Consider the following 14,207-nt stretch of genomic DNA (forward strand, 5'->3'; position numbering starts at 1 on the left):
ACTCTGTGTATCACCTCAAGCCACACTGATTCAAGGGGTGGGCTCCCAGGGCTTTGGGCAGCTCCACCCCTGTGGCTCTGTGGAGTACAATGCCCATGGCTACTTTCACAGCCTGGCATCGAATGCCTGCAGCTTTTCCAGGTGCACGGTACAAGCTATTGGTGGCTCTACCATTCTGGGGTCTGGAGGATGGTGGCCTTCTTCTCACAGCTCCACTAGACCATGCCTCAGTGGGAACCATGTATGGAGGATCTAACACCACATTTCCCCTCTTCACTGCCCTAGTAGAGGTTCTCCGTAAGTGCTCTGCCCCTGCAGCAGACTTCTGCCTGGATATCCTGTTGTTTCCATACATCCTCTAAAATCTAGGCAAAGGATCCCAAACCTCAATTCTTGCCTTCTGCATACTTGCAAGCCCAACACCAAATGGAAGCCACCAAGACTTGGGGGTTTGACTTTCTGAAACAATGACCCAACCTCTACCTTGGCCCCTCTTAGCCATGGCTGGAATTGGAGCAGCTGGGATGCAGGGTATCATGTTCCAAGGCTGCACAGGGCAGCAGAACCCTGGGCCTGGCCCATGAAACCATTTTTTCCTTCTAAGCCTTCAGGCCTGAGATGGGAAGGGCTGCTGCAAAGGTCTCTGAAATACCCTGGAGGCATTTTCCCCATTGTCTTGGCTATTAGTATTTGACTCTCCTTTACTTATGCAAATTTCTGCAGTCTTAAATTCCTCCCCAGAAAATGGGTTTTTCTTTTGTATCACGTGGAAGGGCTGCAAATTTTCCAAACTTTTATGCTCTGCCTTCCTTTTAAATATAAGTTCTAGTTTCAGGTCAAAGTAATGACTTTTGAGTATAGGCTTTTAGAAGCAGCCAGGCCGCATCTTGAACACTTTGCTGGTCAGAAATTTCTTCCACTAGATACCTTAAATCAACTCTCTCAAGTTCAAAGTTCCACAGATCTCTAGAGCAGGGACACAATGCTGCCAGTATCTTTGCTAAAGCAAACATACTGCTTTAGCCAAGAGTGAACTCTACTCTAGTTCCCAATAACTTCCTCATCTCCATCAGAGACAACCTCAGCCTGGACTTCACTGTCCATATCACTATCAACATTTTGGTCATAACCATTCAACAAGTCTCTAGGAAGTTCCAAACTTTCCCTCATCTTCTTGTCTTCTTCTGATCCCTCCAAACTGTTCCAATCTCTGCCCATTACCCTGTTCCAAAGTTGCTTCCATATTTTCAGGTATCTTCATAGCAATGTCCCACTTCTCTGGTACCAATTTTCTGCATTAGTTTGTTTTTATACTTCTATAAAGAACTATTTGAGACTGTGTAATTTATGAAGAAAAAGATGTGTAGTTGTGTATTAGTTCATTCTCATGCTGCTAATAAAGACATGCCACAAACTGGGTAATTCACAAAGGAAAGACATTTAATGGCCTCACAGTTACATATGACTGGGGAGGCCTCACAATCATGGCAGAAAGTGAATGAGGAGCAAAGTCACATCTTACATGGTGGAAGGGAAGAGAGCATGTACAGGGGAACTCCCCTTTATAGAACCATCAGATCTTGTGAGACTTATTTGCTATCATGAAACAGCATGGGAAAGACCCACCCCCATGATTCAATTACCTCCCACCACAGTCCTCCCATGACACATGGGTATTTGGAAGCTAAAATTCAAGATGAGATTTGGGTGGGAATACAGCCAAACAATATCATTCTAACCCTGGCCCCTCCCAAATCTCATGTCTTCACATTTCAAAACCAATTATGCCTTCCAAATAGTCCCCCAAGGTCTTAACTCATTTCAGCATTAACTCAAAAGGCCATAGTCCAAAGTCTCATCTGAGACAAGGCAAGTCCTTTCTGCCTATGAGCCTGTAAAATGAAAAGCAAGCTTGTCAATTCCTAAATACAATGAGGGTACCAGCATTGGGTAAATATATCCATTCCAAATGGGAGAAATTGGACAAAACGAAGGGGTGCAGTCCTCATGCAAGTCTGAAATCTAGCAGGACAGTCAAAACTTAAAGCTCCAAAATGATCTCCTTTGACTCCATGTCTCACATCCAGTGTATGCTGATGCAAAGGCACATCTTACATGTCAGCAGGTAAGGGAGAGCACGTGCAGGGGAATTCCTCTCTATACAACCATCAAATCTTATGAGTCTTATTCACTATCACAAGAATAGCACAGGAAAAACTCAACCCCATGATTTGATTGAATCCCACTGGGTCCCTCCCAGACACATGAGCATTATTACAGTTAAAGGGGAGATTTCAGTGGGGACACAGAGTCAAACTATATCAACTTGACTCACAGTTCTGCAGGCTGTACAGGAAACTTACAATCATAATGGAAGGGAGAAGGGGAGGCAAGCATGTCTTACCATCACGGAGCAGGAGAGAGAGAGTGAAAGGGGAAGCACTACACACTTTTAAACAGCCAGATCCTGTGCGAACTCACTCATGAGACAGCACTGGGGGGATGGTGCTAAACTATTAGAAGCCACCCCCATGATCCAATCACCTCCCACCAGGTTCCACCTCCAACACTTGGGCTCACAATTCAGCGTGAGATTTAGGTGGGGACACAGAGCTAAACCATATTAGTTCCTTAGAAGTCTCAGAAGGAATCAACCCTGATGACACTTTGATCTTGAACTTCTAGCTCTCAGAACTGTGAGACAACAAATTTCTCCTGTTTAAGTCACTCAGTTGTGGTACTTTGTTATGACAGCTCTAGTAAACTACTATAATGGGAGCAAATAAAAACTACTATAGTAGAAGTGAATAAAATCATTTTCCTTTCTAATTTTTGGTTCCTAGAACTCTATACTCTTGTTACGGGAGGAACAACATCATATACTGGCTGCTCGTTTTGTAAATTTACTGCAGCTTTTACAACAATGCTTGACTCTCATGATACATTTTCTCCCATATGATGTTGACTACTTAGTAGATCATTCCTCCATATTATATGAGTAACTGCTTCTGGAGGATGGCGTGTATATTAAAATCAGTGAGTCACATAGACATGACTCTCTTGCCCCTTGAACTCCTTGGTCTGAGGTAATATTGCGTGGAATATTGTGATGGTGAATAAGCATTTAGTGACTCTTCAAATGATGATTTTGAACAGAGCATTATAGGAATAGATAGAGGCCAATCTATGTGAAAATAATTGTTTGGCCTAAAGAGGGAAAAGGTTTCCATGTAATAAATTTTCTGTCAGGTGAATGGCTGTTGCCCTGGTATATCACACCTTTTTAGGGGCTCAATATTGGTCTGTATATTGGAGACTGAAAAGTCAGCAGTTGTGTTAACCAGACCAACTTTGGTTAAGCATATAGTTGAATTCACATGGCATCACCACACCTGCCAGTATGTCCCGCTAAGAAAACACTGGCGTGACTGGTGAAAGAAGCTCACTGACATCCAGAGAGTGGTGCACCTATTCTGAGTACTGAGTCCTAAGTATCTTCAGAGTGTACGTTAGAGACAAAAATTCTAACAACACAAATTGCTTTCACTCTGCCGTCATTCTGAGAAGCCTACTTACATGCCACTTTCCCAGACCTTGCTGTTGGTAACCTTGCTTCTTCCAAACATCCAACCATCTTGCCAAGCCATCAGCTTCTAATTAATTGGTATAGATCTACATATCTAGATATTTTTCTTTCCCAGAAATAAAAGGAAAACAAAATGAACTTCTTGTAGGTTTCCTCAATGCGAGGATTATTTTCTCCACTGACCTTTAGGGCCACCCCTAAGTCTGACAATATTGTTTTAGGATTCCATTTCCAGATGGAATAGGATATTTTGTTAAATCATATGTTTTTCAGGGTTTAATTTTTTTCTTCCTCAGTCTACAGTCCTGTAAATTCCTCAGTGGGTGGAGTAAGAAGTGGCAATATATCCAGAGTCAATACTGAGAGTCATTGGCTCATGCAACTTGTTTATTCCTCCAGAACCTACTGGAGCCCACTAATTTATTTTAGCTTTTCTAGTTGATAATGGAGGACTTATGAACACCCCAAAATTGACAGCTTGAAGAATCAGATAACAATCATCCCATAATAAGCATCTTAGGTCACATGGCCACTTGATGCACCTAATTAGTGGTGCGGCTTGTGCATCCAGAACACTAGCTCAGGAGAGTCCAGGAAATATCATTTAGGCTTTTGAGGCTTGGCAGCAAGAAGGAAGGTAGAATATGATACTGATGTTCTATCTGAGATATGTTGTCTTTAGGTTCGTACTTCTGCAATTCTACCTTACAAACTATTGTCAGAGTAATCTAAAGTACAAGTATGACCACACCATTCATGGTTTTCTATAAGTTACAAACTAAAGTTCTATAGCATGGCATACTGTTTTTAAATGGTGTGAACCCAGGATCCCTCTCTAGTCTCATCTATTACTGCAAACACTCTTTACATTCCAGATAAAACAACTTAGACTTATTGAGGGCTTACAGTATATTAGGCACTATTCTAAATTGTTTGCATATATTACATTGTTTAATGTTTAGAACATTTTGAGGTGGTGCAATGGTCAATTTTATGTGTCAAATTAGCTGGGCCATGGTGCCAAATATGATTCGGGGTAATTTCTGTGAGTGTGCTTCCTTGGATGAGATTAACATTTAAGTTGATGGGTTTTGAGTAAAACAGATGGCCTTTGGTCTTGAATTCCAACATCAGCTCTTCCCTTAATCCTTAGACTGCTGGCCCATCCTACAGAATTTGGACTCAGCCTTCGTAATTGCATGAGCCAATTCCTTTAAATAAATCTCTCTATATTCACATTCTCTTGCTTCTGTTTCTTTTAAAATGCTAACCATTATAGGTGGATAATGCTAGTGTTCCCATTTTTTGAGGTGGGAAGATTTAACCTCAGGGTTACCAAGCCAGTAAATATTAGGCCTGCTATGGAAATCTAAACAGTCTGGTTCCAGAGTCTATGCACTTAAGTATCATCCTCTACTGACTCATTATAAAATAGGGTTGAGTTCCAGTTTCTTGTACACATCATGTAAACTCAAGTTTTCATGCCATTGATCATGCTGCTCCTTCTTCCCGGAAGACATTCCTACTCATCCTGCGATACCCATCTTAGTCATTATTTCTTCCAGGCATAAATCACTGCTCTCTGCGTCCCTCACGATGGGCCTAAGTGCCCCATATAGAGCTTAGACAGTGGTTAGCACCAAAAAAAAAAAAAAAAAAAAAAAAAAAAAAAAAAAAAAAAAAAAAAAAAAAAAGCTAAACAAATGCTTTTTGAGTTGAATTAGCTTTGTGATAAATTCTCCATGAAGTTAGTAATTTAGTAAAATATAATGATTTACCTTACTTACTATATTTTGACAGTTAGATTTTGCTTTGTATATTTGAAGGGTAGTTCACCACATGGCGAGAATGCTGCAAAGACATTATGACCATCATTGTTACAGGAAATACTGCACAAGAAACTAGATACTTATTTTAACTAAAACCTAAAATCATTTCTGAACTTTAAATAATTGTTAGTGTATGTGTAACCAATTAAGAGTAATGAAATATATCTAAGATTAAACATGTTTTACATACTTCTAGTAAGTTTCTTTATAGTTTATCAAAAATGAGATTTAAAAAATATAATAGACTTTTCAAACATGACCATCAGACAGTGGAGCTAAATGCCCAGAAGGCAGAAGTGAAAATTGGAGAGAAAATGAATGAATGGGTTGCTCTCAGGAAGCATACCCAGTCACATACCCAGCTCCTGGAGTAGGGGGTCAGGTGCATGTTTCCCGATGGACTGGTCCATAGGGACTTGCAACAGCAGTGATCTATTATTATTTTGGTTTGTCACATGATATTAGAAAATTGAAAAAAAAAAAAGAATGTTTGCCTGAATTTAAAAAATAAGTGGATAAATTTGTCATACCTCTAAGTGATTTGATGCAATTAAGAGCTACTGGCCTGGTGTGATGGCTCACGCCTGTAATCCCAATACTTTGGGAGGCCAAGGCAGGTGGATCACCTGAGGTCAAGAGTTCAAGACCTGCCTGACCAACATGGTGAAACCCCATCTCTACTAAAAATACAAAAGTTAGCTGAGTGTGGTGGCACGTACCTGTAATCCTAGTTACTCAGGAGGCCAAGGCAGGAGAATCGCTTGAACCAGGGAGGCTGAGGTTGCAGTAAGCCGAGATCATGCCATTGCACTGCAGCCTGAACAACAAGAGTGAAATGTCATAAAAAAAAAAGCTAATGATGACCATTTCATACCAATATTTAGTAACTGGACAAATTAAGTGCTCAGTAAATATTTGTTAAATAAGTAAATCAATGTATGAAGTTTTAGTTTTTAAATAATCAACTTAAATTTCATTGGTAATAATTTTATTTATTAGAATCATATTAATGCTTATTTCTTCTAATTAATCATCACAGTATATCAATTTATTATTTGGTGTGTTTTTCTTGATTTTTTTTCAATTTTCTTTGAGCCAAAATGCAAAAGCGACAGTGAAAAAGGGGATAAAAGCTAATAAAGTTTATAATCATAGTTTTAATTACATAATAAGTGAAAAGATAATAACATATCTCTCAGAGTTTTTTTATAAGCCCCAAATGTCTTTTCGTCTAAATGAGAGGATTATAAATAAATACTGGAGAGCTGGTTTGTTGAAGTATAATTAGCATGAGATTTAAAATAAAGACCTGATTCAACTTTCAGTGGGGTTGGTGATAAATATCTCAATGGATTGTTGTATTTTGTAAGCACTGAAGTGCTGTAAAATTCTATTTTATTGATTTTTACTGTAGAAAGTTCTTTGATTAAATTATGATATTTAGCATTATACCTAAGGTAGCTTGATTTAATGGGAAAAAGATACAGCCCTTACGACATTTAATGTGGGTTGGCACACACATACACCCACTCTCTAACCCCCTTCTGGATTCTGCTTCTCAACTCATGAGGCTGGAAAGCTAAAAGCTATCCTTCTTAGAGTTTTCTTCAGCTGGGTATGGCCACATAATTCAGTTCTGTACAATAATTGACACACAAGCACAAGTACTGAAGTGCCATCTTCCTTCCTTTCTAGAATGAGGATAAGATGTTAGCGTCTTCAATAGTTACCATGGATCTGTGAGAGAAGGTGAAAAGAAGTAAAGAGGGTTCTGCTCTTAACCTGTGCTCCTACCACTGAATTTACTGTTATATGAAAAAGAATGTCCCTGAATCTTTTAATTCACAAATTAACTGGGCTCTCCCTTGCAGTTGAATGCAAACCCTAACTGAGACATTCTTTGGTGTGGAATGGATAAAATTTCATTTGATCACTTACCAGTTGTGTGACTAGCGAAAACAACTTGTGTGACAGGGGTTGGTGAGGGAGGTATCCACCTGCGGGTGCAATCCAAGGACTAATGTGTTAAGCACCTAACAGTCTTTCTGGCATATAGTAGGCCATGGATAGTGAAAATAACACACAGGTTATTTCCCTTCTCTTGTAGCTAGAAGTTGTTTGTCAATAAATTATATAATTATTTACACATGAACATACAAATTATTTTAAAGAGGACTCCTCAGGCAATTCATCATAGTCAGGATGCAAAATAAAACCTATTGATCATATTAGACACTAAACAAATCCCAACACTCTCTCCTTTCTGTTGTGTGCATAAGAACAGTTCCCAGAAAAATGAACTGAAAAAAAATTTTAATGATTAATTACAATTTGAAACTAAAAGAAAGTTTGACACTGAAAGCATTGTTTAAATAATGTCAGTTTAAAATGTACTATGCCTACTGGAAATGTGGATTGATACTCAATAATTTTATTTTGAAATAAATATAGCAATAACTGTTCCATATAACAATGACTGTGAAATAAGTATATCAATAACCATACTGCTGAATACTTTTTGAATACTTATATTTCATCACATTCTGAATACTTTGCTGCTTTCCATCAAGAAATAACCTAAGTCAAAGAAAATTCTTACCATAAAACTGTCTTATAAAAATATATTTTTCTTTTTTCTTTTATGAGAAAAAAATCCAAATAACATGAATGAACACTGAAATCTTTTTAAATATGTTATATTAGAGTATTTAAAAACATAAATATCTTACAGTATTTTAAAATATGTTATATTACAGTATTTAAAAAACTAGAATTACACATTGTAATTTGGGGAGTGAGAGTGGATGAGACAGGAGAAAAAAAAGAAAAATGACTTGGATGGCTTTTGGGTTAGAATTGGTTGACCTTTATGTAAGTAACTGAAATAGTATTTCCCTTTTCTGAATTTGGTTATAGTCAATTAGGTATTCTAGCCAAACCTCCTGCTGAAAAATACTATACATAAAGGATAAAAAATATATTTTTTTAAATTTCATAAATATGAAACAGTAAGGAATTACTAGGACAAATTATCAAGAGGAAAACAGGGAGGTAACTAGCAGAGCAGCAACTTCTGCCCTGAGAGAATGTGACAGTTTTGGTAAACTTAACATTTTACTTTGATAGCCTTATGGAGTGAGCAAAAGAACCAAATCAAAGCCCACAGCACACCTAACATAGAAAGTCTAGTAAAAGACTTAATCCCCAAATAAACTGGAATCTGAAAGTGCTAATCTCTCAAAATAAATATGAACCATACCTAATAGAGCTGTTCCAGACCATGAGTAATGCAGGCTTGCGCTTCCTTGGTGGTCCAAGGAACCTCAGCATAGAGTTTTACTTAAGGTGGTCCCTAACTAGTTGTTCCCTAGAGCCTGGCAATAACAAATGAAAATCCTCTTTGGAAGAATGTACCCTTACCCTAAATCTTAAAATATCAAGCTCGTTTTTTTTTGTTTGTTTGTTTTTTCTAAGTTAACTTGCCAACACAAATAAGGTACCATATGACATAATAAGCAGAAATAATAAATGAACAAAAAATAGAAGTACAAATAATAGAAGTATAATACATCATATATTGGAATACACAATATATTATAAAAACTATGCTTACTGTGCTTAAAAAATAAAATTGATAAACTTGACAATATTATTAAAAAATATGAAGCCATAAAAGATGACAGAATAGATTTGAAGAAGAAACAGACTATCCAGGAATAAAAAAATAGCTGAAATTTAAAAGTCAATGCATAATAAGGGGGTAGGAGTCTATAAGTAAAACAATAGTGGCCATATATAAATAATGATTGTATGTGAATTACAACCATATCAAGATCATTTTATGATTCTTTTCCTTTCTCCTTTTGTGTATGTTTAAACATTTCCATCATTAATATATTTTTTAAAAACCCTCCATTCATGCAATTAGCAACAAATTAGAGACAGCTGCAGAGAAAGTTAATGAACTGGACATTATCCAGAGTGCAGCATAAAGAATTAAAAAAGAAAATAAATAAGTCAACAAATAAAGTGAAGTTAAAAGACAGAGGATAGAAAGAAAAGGTCTACCATATTTTAAATCAGAAATCTAGCAAGGAAGGAGAAAAAGAATGAGTCAGAGGCAATAGTTGAAGAAATAATGGGTGAGAATTTTCACAACTGTTAGAAGTGACCAATTCACAATGCAAGGAAACTAGCAGATTTCAAGCAAGATAAATTAAAAATTCATACATTATAGTAAAACTGCAGAAAATCAAACATAAAGAAAGCAATTTTATAAGTAGCTGGAGAGAAAAGACACATTACAAGGAACAACAGCAGAACTGTTAGCTACCTTCTCAGTAACTACAATGACACTGTGGCTTTAAAGTGGTGAGAAAGAGAATTTATGATGTATGATTATATACCCAGTAAAGTTTTTTTTTTAAAAAAGAAGACAAAATAAGGAAGCTTTCAAATGAACAAAAACTTATGAAAAATTATCATCAAATATGAACCACACCTAATAGAGCTGTTCTGTTATTATTAAAATAAATTGCAAAGTATATATTTCAGGCAGAAACAAAATTATTTCAGACAGAGGGTCAAAAGGTGCAGAAAACAATAGTTTTGACAAGTTAATTAAGAATGTTACAATTTCTAGTATAATGATTAAAAGGATAAAACCAGATATGAACAATAAAATGCAGGAAATGCGAGGGTTGATTTAAAACTCAAAAAGAACAATAATTATATTGAGAGGAATGGAACTGGTCTAATTAAAAGGCACGGATTTTCGTGCTGAATGAGGGGGAAAACGTCTGTATGCAGTTTATAAAAGACACACCTAAAAACTGGAAAAATTTAAAATAAAATGTCAGGAGAAGATATCATACAAATAATACTGGATATTAGGGAGGTGATTTTCCTACCTCAGACCAAAAGATCTAAAGGACAGATGAATTATTATTCAGATGATTAAGATTACTTTATGATAATAATAACATTTATGAAGAAGAATAAACATTCTAAATCTGTACATAGTTATTAACATGACCTTAAATATAAGAACCATAAAAATGACAAAGCCAAAAGGAGAAATAAGCAAACCCAAATCATAGGGGGAAACCATAACCTAAGTTATCAGTAATGGATAGAAGAAACAGACAAAGTTAATAGTAAGAATTTATAAGATTTTAATAATACAATTAACAAATGTAACCAAATGAACATACTGGACTATACAACACTGCACATTATAAGTACATAATATAGTTTTTTTCCCCCAAGCACTTCTGGAACATTTACAAAAATTAACCATATGCTAGGCCTTAAGGATAAGTGTCAAAATTTTTAAATAACTAAAATAATAGAACATATGTCTTCTTATTTCACTAAATTACTAGAAATAAGAAACAAACTAAAAAATCCCTATATGCTTAGAAAAAAATTCAGGCCAGGGGCCAAAGCAGTCACAAAGAAAATCAGAAAAAATTTGGAAATACAATATATCAAAATGTGTGGGAAGCAGCTAAAGCAGTAGACAGAGCAAGAAGAAAGGCTGGAAATCTGTGTCGAGACACTTAAAAAGGAAGAGTAAAATAAGCCAAAAGAAAAAATAGACACTATATTAATAAAATGGAAAACCGGCATATATTACACAGAGTGAACAAAGATAAAGGCAAATTTTTAAAGACCCTATAACTGATAACTCTCTAGAAACAATGGTCAAGTAAGAAAAAAAAATGAGAAGGCACAAATGATCCATATCAAGAATAAAAGGAGAAAATTACAAAAGATGCTGAAGACATGCAGATTAACAAAACACTAGGAATGGCAGCCACAGTGCATTGAGAGATAGCAAGCTGAGAAGAAATTCAAAGAGAAACTAATAGAGACAGCAATGACTTTTTTTCCGTAACACACATTCATCTTGTTTGTTCCTCAGAGTGTAATATGAAAATCCATGAACACCACCTATGTGAATATCATCATGTATGCTTTAGTAGACGGAAAGCACAAAATAAAACACCTTAAACAACAGGATTCTAGGTGACTTGTCTAACAGGTACAGGCACCAGATTGTCTTCTTAAAACCACCAATATTAGCCCAGCAGCCTGAGGTTTCGGTGTACATTACAGCAGGAGCCAAAATGAATATCACAAACCAAGGGAAAAAACAGGGCTTTTGGAGACTGAAAGACCTTGACTCTTAAAAGCAATAGAACTTCAGGGAAAGTTGCTTCATCCCCCTCAGTCCCTATTTCTCATCTGTCAGCATGAGTGATGTATGACCAAGTCACAAGGTCATTAAAAAGATGACATGAGATGATTCAGTAAAACACAGATTCTGGAAGATATTGAGTTTCAATAAATATGACCTCCATATGCTTAACCAATATTTGATAATTGTTATACATATATCTATAATTACAGTACAGAAAATGAATATAAGAAAGCAAGGGAGGATATAGTATTTCTTTAAAAGATATCCATTGCTCCAAAAAAACGACAGAAAACAAACCACTTTTCACTATAAAACTCCCTGTTGTAATAATTTGTTTGAAATGGCTAAAGTCTAAGAATTCTATTCTAACTGCCCTTAATAAATGGCATCTTGTGAAACTGGGTGCTGTGAAATTACACACAATGCAGACATGAAATGAGATACTATTCTAGCTTTTAAAAAATAAAATTTGGATGATTCTTTTAAGTAAGAATGTGGTTTAAAGGTCTTGTAATTTATCATCAACATTCTAGTTTAGATCTGTTTAGAGAGGTTTGAAAGGAGAAACAATTGATGTTAAGCGTAAGGCGAGCTGTACCTAAGGAATGGAGGCCCTGCCCCCGGCCCCTCTCTTCTGCAGGTGTTTGGTTCTTTTAAGTTTATTCACCCCTCAATTCGCTTTTATCTACATAAATAATGCTATACATTGCTATATAATAATCTCTTGCATGTTCTTTTCCTTGGAACATTTGCCCATACATACTTCCTTAAATGTGTGTACCTTAGCATCTGCTTATTTGACTGATTCACCAACTCAACAGAAGAGAACACGAACGTTCCTTTGTACTAGGGTTGTAAACCAGATCCATCTTGGGCTTTGTTTTTTTTCTTTTTCTGTGTTCATGGGGATTTCCATATGTAATAAAAACCCTAGAGTTCACCTAAAGAAGAAATTGTTCCCAGGTTCTTATCACCAAAGGCAACCTCTTCATAAGGGACATGGACAACACTGGCAGGTGAACCACATAAGAGCCAGCCTCTCCTGAAGAAGATATTCAGTTGTTTTGTCATGACATGGATTAGCCTGATGATTGGTGAGGAGAAGCGATGAAGTGGAAGGAGATTGCAAAAATGCTGCTGTGGAAGAAAGCAAGTTTTAAATAGGGTGGATATATAATTTACCAGATTGAGACATGTTGAGGATAAAGAAGGGGCTATTCATAATTATGCTGGGAAAACAGGTGTAAACCAGTACTATCCATGGCAAAATAGGACATATGGTCACCTCATTTTTAACTTTTGAAAATATCTATCAAAATATAGTTCTTGAGCTAAAATTAAAATAGCACAGTGCCTCTTCCTAACCATATTTATTTAATGTGATGTTATGAAATGAGTGGATTCTGGAGCCTGTCAGCTTGAGTCTAATTCCCAGCTATACCACTTACCAGACATGTAAAGTTCTGAGTCATTTGACCTCTTCGTTTTCTAACAGTTTCGTCTATGAAATGTGAATGGTAATAACAAAAACTACATCAGAGAGTTGTTACAAAGTTCAAATGAGTACTGTGTTTGTCACGGCATTACTCAACTTTCGCTGTGGTGACAAAGAGCCCCAAATCTAAGTGGCTTACAACATTTATTTCTTGCCTACATTATTGGAAGGCTGTGGGCTGGCTGGGTCCTAAGTAGGCTCCCTTTGACTCAGTTGGGCTTGACTCAGTACCACATGTCTTTTTATTCCAGTCCCAATCTGAAAGAGAAACACTTCTGGGCCTCAATGTTCTCTTGCTGAGGGCAGAAGCCCAGAGATAGCAAGAAACCTCATTATTTCATTTAAAGCTCCTACTTTGGCAAAGTATATTTACACCCACTCACATTACATCATCAAAGCAAGTCATCAATCTCAGTCCCCAATTAATAGGGTAGTGACATGTGCTCTGCCTGCTGGGAAGAAGGCAAGAGTGAGCCATGAGTGAATAATTGAACAAATTATACCATCCAGTTCAAAATTTAAAGCAATTCTCGGTATCTAATAAGCATTTCTACAAGTGTTAGGTGCTGCTGTTAGCAATAAATGTACACATAATGATGCTTGAGTACCTATTAAGTGACAATATTGTTATACATCTTGCAGTGACTAAGACCTCAATGTTGGTGATTGTGTTTACATAAGAGAAGCAATAAATGCACAAACAAGAGCAAAGTGAGTTATTTAGTGCTATGTAGAGAATTAAAATGGGCTCCAGTACAAACATGTGCTTGCACAAATTTGTGAGGGCCAAGTGCATGCATTGCTTCCAAACCCTGCTTTTGGTGATTGATTGCACGTCAATAGTTTGAAATGGACATGACAGTAGTGTTTACAACATGGACATTGGCTAATGCTATAAATCAGATAATATTTATTTATTAACTTTAAAAAAATTTGGCTGAAGGGAGATCTGGTTGTTAAACATTTATGAGAACACTATAGGTCACGTAAATCTTCCCCCTTTTCCCACCTCCCTTTCTAATGCAGCCCAACAGTGCAGGGTGATGGCAGCATATACCAAAAATAAAATTCTAAGCCCCCTAGCCAATTAAA

The 14,207-nt window shown here is 36.5% G+C and overlaps 1 long non-coding RNA gene across 1 annotated transcript in view; it reads right to left on the reverse strand.

The window, feature by feature from the left end:
- The window catches only part of LOC140712693 (uncharacterized), a 130,889-nt gene extending 119,319 nt beyond the window's left edge, over positions 1–11,570 (reverse strand). Inside the window, exon 1 of the long non-coding RNA XR_012094402.1 lies at positions 11,426–11,570. This is a non-coding gene — a long non-coding RNA (uncharacterized lncRNA). The remainder of the gene's footprint in view (positions 1–11,425) is intronic.
- Positions 11,571–14,207: the final 2,637 nt, after the last annotated feature.

This window comes from Chlorocebus sabaeus, chromosome 10 (genome assembly GCF_047675955.1).
Source record: "Chlorocebus sabaeus isolate Y175 chromosome 10, mChlSab1.0.hap1, whole genome shotgun sequence".
Taxonomy (NCBI): Eukaryota; Metazoa; Chordata; class Mammalia; order Primates; family Cercopithecidae; genus Chlorocebus; species Chlorocebus sabaeus.